Source organism: Pteropus alecto, unplaced genomic scaffold (assembly GCF_000325575.1).
Source record: "Pteropus alecto unplaced genomic scaffold, ASM32557v1 scaffold19, whole genome shotgun sequence".
Lineage (NCBI taxonomy): Eukaryota > Metazoa > Chordata > Mammalia > Chiroptera > Pteropodidae > Pteropus > Pteropus alecto.
Genome location: NW_006442490.1, coordinates 1,114,863 through 1,127,605, shown reverse-complemented (window position 1 = coordinate 1,127,605; position 12,743 = coordinate 1,114,863). Strand labels below are relative to the sequence as shown.

At 40.6% G+C, this 12,743-nt stretch overlaps 1 protein-coding gene across 1 annotated transcript in view; it reads right to left on the bottom strand.

Moving 5' to 3' along the window:
- Positions 1 to 12,743, bottom strand: part of GPC3 (glypican 3) — a 427,782-nt gene that overhangs the window by 108,998 nt on the left and 306,041 nt on the right. The gene's annotated exons all lie outside the window — the stretch shown is intronic.

Here is a 12,743-nt window from a genome sequence, read left to right as displayed (position 1 = left end):
GTTAGGGTTAGGGGCGGGGGGTGGGTGGAGGGAGAGAAGGGGGGGAAACCTGTGCAAAAACCATAAAGAGAAAAGGAACCTAATTAAGACAGGACATCTGGGCATGCTTATCTTGGGACAGTTGAAGCAAAAAGAGCACTTACAGGAGAGGAATAGAGGCAAAGGAGCATAAAATGGGCAATCTTTTCTTCCCATTTCTGAGCTGGCTGAGGCAGCAAAGATGTAGTAGAAAGAAATCAACGAATTCAAATGCAGACCATTCAAAATGGAAGCACCCTTAAGAGATCAACTTGTCCAATTCACTCATTATGAAATGATGAAGAAACTGAGACCGAGAGAGGGACTTTCCTAACAGCATAAATTGTTAGTGTCACAATTCCCACATTTAGAAGAAATTCCTCTCTTTAAAAGTTTCTTTAAATGCACATTGCTGATTTTGAACACCGCTAGTACTGATTTGGGACAGGGAAGCTGCTAGAAAATTCACTTTCCTCCTTCCCCTAAGCATTAGAACGGTGGCAAGAGTTTGAGAGCAAGTCTTAGAAGGACTACCGCCCTCCAAAAAATATTCGATTTCACAAAAATTTAGTTTGCTGCTGGTTATAGATGGCCACAAATAAGTTACCGATCTAACATTCTCAGAGCGCCATCTAACGAAAAGACTGCAGTATTGCATGTAGCCCCTTACCACGAGTGATTTATCAGTTTCCTTGGAAAGTACCCTGGCCGTAATAATCACTGTGGAAAAATGCGATAATTTAAAGAGCATAAATAGCTTTAAAAACAAATTAGAACGCACAATAGAAAAGCCATCTTATTAAGAGGCCTAAGAAGTTGTTCTTTTTTCTATCCAAAATGCAACCTTAATTTACACAAAAGAACAGAAAAATAAAGCAAAGGTGAAAATAGCTGAGTCTTGCAAATGCTCTTAATAAATATAGCAACAATTTGCTTCTTATTTGTTTATGCACATATGTGAGAAAAAAATGTTTTAGTAACTGTCAGCACAGCAGCTTCTGAATAAATTTTAGCCAGGGGAGTGCTAGAAACAGATGTATCCACCATACTCCAAGCAATATCTCTGGTCTCAAACGATAGCCTTTTGGAAGTTACAAATGGATGTCAACGGAAAGGAAGCAAAAGCTAGAGAGAAAAACAGGGAGATGTAAAGCCATTTATATCTCGTTTAGTGGACATTAGCTACATAAGAGAATAACTATATTAGAATCAGTTTTGAGCCTATTTTCAAACCGCACTGTGAGGAGAGACGAAAAGATTGGTCTTGGAATATAATCAAGAAGTCATTTAAACCTAGAGAAGCAAAGAATATTTTCCAGATGGCGAGGAAAGCGTGAGAAGTTGATATCACTGCCATAGGGAAAAAAGTGTGTGACTGTGTGGGGCAGCTCCTCACAGAGAAGAGAAGGTAAAGAGAAAATGCCTGAGATGGGATCACCTGAATGTTTGTCTGAAGAAGCAAACTCTGCAGAGAAGCCTGGAGGTAGCGAGACAGAAAAGTAAGGATGCAAAGGGATTCTTGTGAGAACTTTAGAATGTATGGGAAAGCTGGTGAGAATTGTCTCTTGGGCTTTGAGCCCTAAGCACCAGGCAGGCAGGATACTAGGCAGGGCAGGTGAGGTTGACAAAAGGTTCTCTGAGGTGTGTACTTGAAGAGAACAGACCAATGAGGAGAGGACTCTAACCCAGTTTAAATCTTACAATAACAGAAAAAATATGCAATTCAAAAGCTCAATAATTGGGAAGGGGGATGTGACAGAGCATGGTGTATGATGGGGATTTATTATTCAATCAGCCCAAACTCATTTACCAATTCCTTCCAGCCCAGAAAACCAGATGTTTTTTTCATCCCACTGGAGTTAAACCAAAAGGAAATGATCTTTACCCGTTTTTAAGTTCATTTTTTAAAGTTAGATTTTTAACTCATGAACTTTTCAAAGTTGGAAAGGACTCGAAATCAGCTCAATGCCCTACTCTTACAGATGGGCAAAGTGGGCCCCCAAGAGACGAAGCAGTAGCCATTCAAGTTATTGTTGGCACTGCTGCTTGTAGAACACGAATGGAGCTATATCTCCCTGCAAATAGAGGAGCCAAGAAGAAAGAGTCAGAGAACAAGTCACATGTCTCAACGACATATGAGAGAGCATTGTATGAAAGTAACAAATTCAAAATAATGGTCAACAATTAAGTTTTTAAGAGGTGAAATTCAGTTTGGCATTCATAGTTTACTGAGACAGCGAGTACATGACACATTTTAGAACAGCTGAGTCATTTGGCGGAGAGAGCACTGGCCTTGGAGTCAAGACTTAGGTTTAAAAGCTGGTTCTACCACTTACTGTGTGAGTTTTGACAAGTAATTAAACCCTGCTGAGCTTGTTTCCTCATCTGTAAAATGGGGATAATGCACCCTGCATTGTTTTGAGGATTATTTGATATAATGAATGTTAGTAAATTGAGATAACGCAGGCAATGTGCTTAGAACAGTGTCCAGCCCATCTATCTGAGGGTCGTTATCATCATTATGTGAAAGCTCTGAACACAGTGCCCGACATAGAATAGGGATTCAGTAAAGGTTATTTGAAAAGAATTTCCTGAGAGAGAATGAATAAATCTTGCAATAAAAAGTTAGGGGAAGCTTCAAATCCTCTCATCCCCACACTGAGAGACCTTGAAAAATGGAAGATTCAATGTTGTCTAGGTATGCCCTAGCTAAAGTACAAGTGGAAGGAGGGGTAGGAATGGTTTAGAATCTGGAAAAATGAACAAGGCCAAAAGTACCAGAGCTTTCCTTGGTATTATGATTAAACAATGACGTGTAAGCAGCTAGCACTGAGCACATAGGCCTGACTGAAAGAAACTCTTTGGCAGAGATGTCTCCACAAAGCTTCCAAGTGACAGGGTATCTGAGGGGGGAACTTACCAGATAGACTTTGAATAGTTCAAAATTAATTTTAGTTCATTGAAGAACCAATCATTTGCCTGTGGCCCAGGACAGACAGTTGAGTTTCCCAAGTAACCAACTTTGGGTGTCAAAAGCCTATTCCACTTTCTCCTCCCCACAATGTTTCATATTCTTCCTCTCTACGACTGAAAATGTTCTGCTTCCATTTTGCTTAACCATAACAATTAATGAATTTGATGGCTCTTGAAAACATCCCCATGCTTTTTCAAATTTCTCTCTTCAGAATGCTGCTTTGTTTGTCTCCAGTCTTTGAATGGTCCACGGCAAACATCCATTCTTTAATGCAATGATCTTCAAAATGAGGAACAGGATGCTCGCAGTCCACCTACAATTATACTTCACTGACTCAAGACCAGTTTGAGAGAGAGAGAGAGAGAGAGAGAGAGAGAGAGAGAGAGAGAGAGAGAGAGAGAGAGAGAGAGAGAGAGAGAGAGAGAATGAGAGAGAGAGAAAGAGAGAAAAGTCTGAGTTAAGGAAAAGTGACTTGTAGTCTACGGCCATGCTACCCTAAACAAGCCCGATCCAGAGATGGAAGCTAAGCAGGGTCGGGCCTGGTTAGTACTTGGATGGGAGACCACTTAGGAAGACCGGTGCTGTAAGCGTAAAAAAAAAAAAAATGGATTGTAAGTTGACAAGGTCCTTGCAATCTGTGAGGTCAACCAAGGGTTGCCTCACCTAAACAAAAAAAAGTGACTTGTAGATATTTTCCTTGCATTGTACTTCAAATATATGTGGTAACACAAAGGAAAGCCTCCTCAAATGTTGCTTTGGGTGTCCTACTGAATGTTATTTAATGAACCACAAAAGATAATGAGTGAAGGACAAACTGTTTCCATGTGAATGGGCACTGCTGAAATACTTTAAAAGAAAGCTCAAAATTCCTGCCACTGTTTTCTGATGCTTCTCTTGCCTTAGCCACAGTCATTTGCAGGCCTCAAAACCTTCAAAGTGCAAGATTAGGCCTACCCATATCATTGCATCTGTCTGTGGGTCAGTCCTCTGCTTTACCCAGACCTGTCATACAGTAGGCAGTCAATAACTGAACTGAGACTAAAGCCTTCACCCAAAGCTCAACTTAGGTGGGTGGAGGCTCTGACCTACTCTGCTCAGCTCTTCTCAGCATGTTTTTCCTGGAGCCTTCCCCGTAAAACTGCAGCCATTGACTAGACTTTTGTCTGGGTCCTGCCAGGAACACCTGCTACTGTGTCACAACTACTAGATCCCACCACTTTGGAAACCAATGCCTACCTAGAGAATGATAGAGTTCCTTTCCTATGTACCAAAGAATATCGTTATTCAGATGGTGGGTCACTTCCCACTCGGGCCAGCCAGACACGTGAGTTCCCCCCACAGCCCAAGCACCACTCTTCCAGCCCCTGTGACATCCTCATGGATCAATCACTGGGTTCCCACACTGTGCCTACCCAAGATACACACCTGCTACTATGATTGATTTGCATCACAAACCCTCTTCTAATAGTGTAAACTTCAGCCCATTTCTGGGTTTGACTGAGTGAGATTTGACTGTTGTGAAAACAAATCTGACATACCTGTTAAATTTACTATGGTCAAGACAGTAACTTTGAGAGGGTTTCAAATCTAATGGTAAAGTTTCTCAGTTTTTTGGGTCAGAACAAGGATTTGTTGTCTTCTATCAGTAATAGAATGTTATTCAATACTTACCTATTAATTATCTACATAACCCTGTGCTCAGTCACAGAACCCTGGTAATTAGAGGTTCGTAATTTTTCAATGTCCTGGCCCACTATCTCCAGTTTGTACTTCATGGACCAGATTCTGGCTTTTGCTTTGGCACATCTGGTCTTCAGAAAATGAAATCTTCAAGTACTGCCTTTGTTGGATTCTCCTGCAAACCTGTGACTGAGAGAGTGAAGCGCTACTACTTCATGACCCATCTATAGACACACCATCCTACATCACGACACCCAGAGCACTGGCATACAGGGCTGTTGTAGCTGATGGGAGGGAAAAGGGACTAGCAAGAACATGGCAACTCAGTGTCAGACTTGCCTATGAATGCTAAAAGGCCTTGTCTGCATAAACTTGGCTACTTCTGCTGTCTTCCCTTAAAATCATTCCCAGAGCCCCAGATTCCAGGCTGCAGTCAGAGCCCTGAGGTAGCAGAAAGAAAGACACTCAGCAAGTCAGCCTGATGGAAGACAGTGGCAATAGTGGGCATGGGCACAGTAGCTGGCACAGAGACACAAGCAGAGCAGAAAGTACCTACCACTGACAGTGTCTAACTATCACAATAGCTCTGCCCTCAGCAGACCCAAGCCTGGCATTGCCGCTCTCTAGTTGCCAGCAATAAAATAAAACTCAAGAATAACAGAGGGGAGGAAAGGTGAACTGAAGTGTAAACCACCCCCACTCCAATCGCTCTAATAGCTACAGGTGCCCTCAGCTCCTCAACCCTTTGCACCTGCTCTCCTGCTCTCCTGCAGGAACAAGTCACCTATTGTGTGAGGCTGTATGCATGGAGGTGCTAAGCAAACAGGAAGTGACTTTCCTGATCATAAAGTAGCTGGATTGCAGGAAAACTTTACTAAGCCAAATAAAAGTGATTGTAAAGCACTTGGTAAAATATAAACTGCTACATAAATACTTAATAAAAGCGCATAGCAATGCACCCAAGGACAACAGGTCAAAAATTATCCTTAGCCTGGAGTGTCTCAGAAAGAGTGAAAATTGTCTCCCTCACTTTGATTTTCTCAGCCACTTTGCATTTCTCTTCTCTTACCTGCCTTTCAGCCCTTGGCACTTCTCTAGATGTATCTCTCCCCTCACTGATATATCTCTGTGGTTAGAGGCTTCTAGTCTTCATTCTAGGTGGTTGTGCTAAATATCATTTGGAGGAATAGACATTGAATCCCACTGCTTTTGTTCAGAAGCCCATTGGGGTTATATGGTGCTATATGGTTATATGGGGGAGATATTTTCTTTAAGGTTTAATTACGTGATTTTCACTCCAGACTCTCTAATATCACAAACTGAGAACAACTTTGACAACATCTCAAACAGCTACCCTACCTGCTCCCCTGTAGCCTCAAAGATACCTAAAGGAGGCAAATGGAGAGCTCGCTGCTATCCTAATGAAAATAATTACATCTTGGGGCTCTTTTTGAATCACTTTCACCTTGGTCTTTTCAGGAAGCCATCAGGGAAAGAAGAGATGCCACTGAGGTAAGGATAAATAGGGGTCAGCCAGCCCAACAGATCTTTTTTTGGCCCCTTCTAGGATGGTCCTTGTTTTAGTCCTCCCAAATAGTATTTGGAAATTAGCTTTTCAGAGCAGAAGCCTCTACATGACCCTCCAACCCAAAGCTGATGTACCCCAATCTCAGGTGAGGATGGCTTACTCCGGCTCCAGTTGAACAGGGACCCATCCTGTGAAGCTGTTCCCCAAAGCAAGAAGTGGAATGAAATTGGCAAATGAGTGGCTTAAACCAGGGTAGTTTAAAATCCATCTGACATGTGGATCAGTAAAATGTGAGGGGGCAAAGAGTAGGAAGTTCCTGTGACCCTGGAGCTACAAATTAAAATAAATTGTCCTTCACAGGGAAATGAAATTTCATTATACAGGTGACAAACTCAAGGATCAAAGCCAGACTCACATAAAAGAATAAAATTCATTGGCTTGAGAAATTGGGAGATCATGGCTGATTTTAACGATCTCTCTCCTTTTCCACAAAGGTTAACCCAAGGGTGACAGAAAAGACTTTAGAGCACAGGGCAACTAGATTTGACCTGCAACTAGACCCATCCTGGTTTCCAATGTAAGTAATTTTGGAAGATTGCTTGGGTTAATCATTATGAAGAAGTCCTGGTAGGACCTGTTGAAAACATCTTTGCTATAAAACAAAATATCAGAGGGAGGAAGGCCAGCCAGTACATACCCTTAGATGCAAATAACTCTCACTTGATCCCCAGAAGACCCAAATGCCCACTCTTTGCACCAATCACAACCAGGGATGGGGACTTTCATGTTTTTGCAGCAGAGAGAGAAAATAAGATAAAAATGAGAGGGAACAGGTGAAGCTGTGTTCCTGAAGAATTTTTAAAAAATGGATCTTTGAAGGGAGATAAAGTCAAGCCTAACTTCATTTATCTTCCAGTAAAGAGCTATAATGGCTGTTTTTCTAGGCTTGTTTTATTAAATAACGGCAATCATAGCTACCATTTCTTGAGGGCCTACTGTATTCCAGGCTCTATATTCTATATTTCACAATGTCTCTGAATCCTCTCAACAATCTGTTAAGGAAGAAATTATTAACTCCACTCTACATATATGGAAACAGGGGTTCGGAGAAGAGAAAGCTAATATATCCTGGAGCAGATATCCAAACCCAGGCTTGTTGACCCCAAAGTCATGTGATGAAACCTTCTACTGTGATGCTTTTTATGATTGCCATGCAACTTTGAAATTTTCCTCTATGTGGTTTTTGTTAAGTCTCAACTCCTTGGCTATATTTCTATCAGTAAAAATCATCAGAGAAACTCAAGCAATATTTTGTACTTGCTTAAATAGAGAAAGAGCCAAAAAGGGAGAGCTGAGTTTCTTTCAAAGGAGCCCCCAAAAGCTCATACCCTGGGAGAAGAATCGGGGCTAGTCACAGTAAAGAAGTGGCACATGCTAGTCATTTCCTGAGGCCTGCAGGGGAAAAAAACCACCATTATAATAACCATAACGGTCATGACACCAAGGAAGCTGGAGAGGTCTAAGAGTAGGGCCACAGTGCGAGGCTCCCAAAAGAGAGGCTTCCCTTACAGACCTCTCTCCTTGTCCTTCAAACTCCAGTCTCAAGAGTCTGTTTCCTTTGATGCTCAACGACCAACTACCAGAAATAAGTCTTCTGGGTCAGAGTAATTGGATAAAAATGTCTAAGATATGTTATGTTTGTGGAAATCAGGCATTCTGATGAAGTTACATTGGTATCACTAAAGGAAACTGACCATCTGCCATATCAGAAAAGGGTCAGGAGACTTGTTCTGCCCAGAAGCCTTGTTTCAATCAATTTTCTACCTACCTTATATGTGCTCGGGGATGAATATAAAGTAATGACATATTTCAAATTCATAAATATCTACCAAAATGTGTTGCAAAACATGCCGTGTTACAACCATGATTCTGACATTACTTAAAGTATTTCTGAAACTCTTCTTTGAAACCCCATTTAAAGCTAGTTTAAGTGCCATGGGAAATAAACAGCCCCATTATTTCATCCTCCACCCCCAAATGGACACCAAATGGTATAAACCTGCTTGATCAGCCACCCCATTCAACAGTTTGGTTCCAAAAGAATTATAGATATTTCCATAAACTCTAGCTTACTTTTACAGGAAGAATGGCCTGCACCTCCTCACCCTTGCCCTGGACACTTATCCGGCCTTCTCAATCACACTTTAATGATGTGATAACAGCAACAACAGCTATCGTTTATGCAGCACCTACAGGCCGGAGCACATCTTCACAACAACCCTGCAGAGTAGGTATCATTATCCTCATCTTACACATAAGGCAACTGAATTTGATGTTAAATGATCTGCCCAAAGCACACAGTAAATGTCTCAGCCAGGATTACAATCTCTATCTGTATCATTCTAAGGACTGTATTTTTCCCAGTATGCACCATTTAATTACCTGATCCATGTTTCCTAACCTATCAGGATCTTCTCACTATAATTCTCAGCCTATACCACTGAAGATCAACTGGCCAAGAACCAACAACATGCAGGCTGCAGGGACTGGCCATATGCCCTCAAAGCTTTTCCCCAAGAACATGGAGAAAAATGTTTTGAGGACTGGCAGCATCAGTGAAATCAGTCTATGACCTACCAAAGCACCTACTTTGAAGGAGATGATGATATTTAAAGGGTATAGAAGTCTTTGGACCCATCTCCTAAGCCTTCCTGGCTAAGATAGAAGAGTTCTGGTGCACGGAACAGTGGTAGTAAGAAGAAATGGGCCTTATCCCTTCAGAATCACATTTCAAAGAGGAAACTGTGAAGTGATATTTATTTGTTGAGGGTGTGGATATGCTGGGACCTGCCTTGGAGGCCATCAGATGCTGTCCATATAAATAAAATGAGCCAATTTGAGCACAGGTGGGGCTGGCCTAAGTACTAATAGGACACAATCTGCTTAAAGTAATAAGATATCCGGTCTTCAACGGGTGGCTGCAGACATCAATGTTGAGCCATGAATATGTCTCCTCCTGCTACTTTGGACATGACAGTTGGCAAGAACAGCCCATCCTAAATGTGGCATACCATGTTAAGCTGTCAGTTAATAGGATAAGCTGGATTTTCCTCACTCAGTTCTGAAGGTAGGGCTACTGTACGTGACACCATAATCTTAAGGAATAAATGTCACTTTATTGCCATAGAGTAGGTTCTGAAAAATAGCTGTCACTAAAGACTACTTTTGAGATAAATGCATGATGAAAAATATGCCACTCTAAGCTCTTAGAGGGATTATTACATGTGGATACACCCCAAACTTATCTGTCTTACCTTACCAGGATTGGAAAAAAATCTTTAGCTGCCATAAAAACTTCATGTTATATCGAATTAAATCATTTTCTACATTATCCAGTTTTTTCCTTCTAAGCCTTCCATGAACAATCCTGACTTATTCAAAGTAAGCCAGAATATGTAAACTGCAATACTAGCAAGCAGTATTACACTTCACTTTCACCAAGGGCATACAGTCAGGCCAGTAGAGCAGGTCCCCAAATCAGAAAGAATGAAGTGTCATGTTTCTGCTTCTAGGAAAACTAAATGAAATGAAATCCAAAAACGTCTGGAGGAGTACCAAGAACTGTGGAGACAGGATAAAACAAATTTTCTCTTTCTCTTCCCAGCCTTTTATAAGCAGAACTTCCTGCAGGATAGAGGGAAAAAGAACTAGCTATGAGAAAAAAGAGCTGGGGTTTTGAAGACTACAACTCAGTTTCTAACCCTCAAACCACCATGACAGAGGCAGCTAAGAAAACCTACTGAGCTTTGGCTTCAGCATGATTTTAGTCTGCCGTGTGGCTAAACAGTTGCAGAATCAAATGACTTCAGCACCTGACTCAACAACACCATTGAATATAATTTCCATTTTCCATTGTTTACTTTCCTTCCTGTGCCCCCTTTCCTCTTGGCCCTGTATTTTAGCTTATATATTCGTTTCTCCATTGGTGCTTTCATTGGCTATCCCATATTTAAAGTTGTATGTACACTGCCTTGAGCCCTCTAGAGAAAAGCCACCACATAAATCTAAAACACCACCACAAGAACAAAATCCAAACAAACAAAACCCAAACAACAAATAGTTAACAACCTATTTAGCAAGAGAGTTTGGGAATTATATATAGCACTTGTTGCATGTCACTAGCCTGTTCTGATGTGATTGGAATGGGCTGTGCATGTGTATATGTGTGTCAGAATATATATATACTCCAGCATATAGGTATTTTCTTCATTTAATTCCTTCACCACCAGACTGAAGATTCTGAAGGCCTTTCCACTTTGCTATATAAACCAATGAAAGACTTGTTAGTGCCGGAAATAGATCTATCCTCTGACTTCTAAGTCCTCAAAACATAGTGTTCTTAAAATAATTGCATTATGGAAACAGAATCAACTATTCCCCCTCATCTTTCCTAGATTAAAGGGGTGTAAATAAGCCATTTTGTTCATCTCTCTCTCTCTCTCTCTCTCTCTCTCTCTCTTTTTAAAATAACTTTGCACATGTCAGGAATTGAGTGTTAAAGGTTCTATGGTTCTATGGTTGATATGCCACTGTCTATTCCTCCAACTCAGCAGAAGAAAGAGAATAGTCTCCTTACCTACTTTTCTGCAACATTTAGAAGGTTTGAGGTAAGAACAAAACTCTTTAAGAACTAAAATAACTGCTTTGTTTATTTCTTTGTTTATTCCTTTCCAGTTAAGCACAGAAATCCTGGAGAGGCATTATAAACATTGGAAGATTTGTCTGATCAGTAGAAATAAGAGTGAATTCACAGTGAGTATGTGTGTATATAATAGGTGAAATGGAAGCCAAGATTACATAGGAGAGAGAGGAGGTACCTTCACTTCAATTTGCACCTGCAGAGTTCAAGGAGTTTATTCTCTAATGCCAGGTGAACCATATACTACATTAAGAGTCCCAGAGTCATCGTAAGAAAATGCAAAATGAATACTGATACATAATTGACAGGAGTGGCTATGTAGAATTGCAAGCCAGAAGATAACAGAAATATTCTGGAGCTGACATCTGGATCCAGGCCCATCCAGCCCAGCAACCTGACAGAGGAGAATCAAGAAGAGCTTAGGACTGAGTCACAAAGGGAACTAAGGCATCATGTCACAAAGTAAAGCACTAGTAGTTGTATATGCAGAATTGATAAGCCTCAAAGTTGCCAAGGAAATATAAACCCCTACAGGAAGTATATTGATTGTAGGAGAGGCTAGCTGACTACATACATAGGGCTGAGAAAAAAAGGCTCAGAGAAGAATAATTGCAATGATGTATAGAGATGAGGCCAGGTCAAGGGGAGGCTAGTATTTAGATGGTGGTCAAGTATGATGGGGAAGAAGGCCTGACAGTTTGACTTTGCTGTCTTCAAGGTTAAGGGTAGCCAAGTTGAATCCAGAGGTGGTGGAAGAAACTTGATAGAACAGTGGTTGCTCAGGGTTCATACAAAAATGGGTGGAAAACTGATGACTGAGTAAACAAAATGTGCTATATCCATACAATGAAATATTATTTGGCTATAAAAAGCAATGAAGTTATTAAAACATGTTACAACTTGAATGAAACTCAAAAACATTATGCTAAGTGAATGATCCCTTTTATATGAACAGGTAAACTCATAGAGATAAAAAGCAGACTGTTGGTTGCCTGGGGCTGGAGGAAGGGGGAAATGGAAAGTGACCCCTAACGTGTACAAGGTTTCTCTTTGGAGTGATGAAACGTCTTGGAACTAGATAGAGGTGATGATCGTACAACATTGTAAATGAGCTAAATACCACTGAATGGTTAACCTTAAAATGGTTAATTTTATGTTAGATGAATTTCAGCTCTATAAAACACACACACACGTGCACACACACACACACACACACTCACTCAATACAAATGGGTAGGGCCTCTGTTGTGATGCCTCTGATGGAGAACTGTCCTTGGACTGCTGAGGAAGGATGCTGGTTGATTTTTTCCCCTCATCCTCATTAAGTTGTAAACTCCTCAGCAGGAGCAGGCACTGAATTCTCCTTTCACTTTATGCCCCTAATATATAGTAAGTGCTCAATCTTTGTTGCATGAACCTTAATTATCAATGTTAAATGTAAAGACAAAAGAACATTTTTTTCTCTGCAACTAAGAGTTTTTGAAGATGTATAGGTTTAGTTTTTATGTTATACTAATTTAAAGATAAACGTAATTAAACGATAAAATGGGCTTACACATAATATCAAACCATTCAGAAGAATAATGAAAATTTCAGTGACCCATACATTTGGCCTAACAGTTCTAAAAAGGTGTTTGAGAATGTATTTACTAAATTGTTCATTCTTCACACAGATATTTTCAGTGCCAATGGAGTTAGCTTACTTCCACGGGTCTTTTAAATTTTTCTCTTGGTCTCAGGGATCCTCTAATTGAAATTCTCTTAGTTCCACAAAGGCAAAAAATGGAGAATTTTATGCCTTTGGCAATTTTAAGAAACCCTTTCTTTGCCCACAGGATATGTGA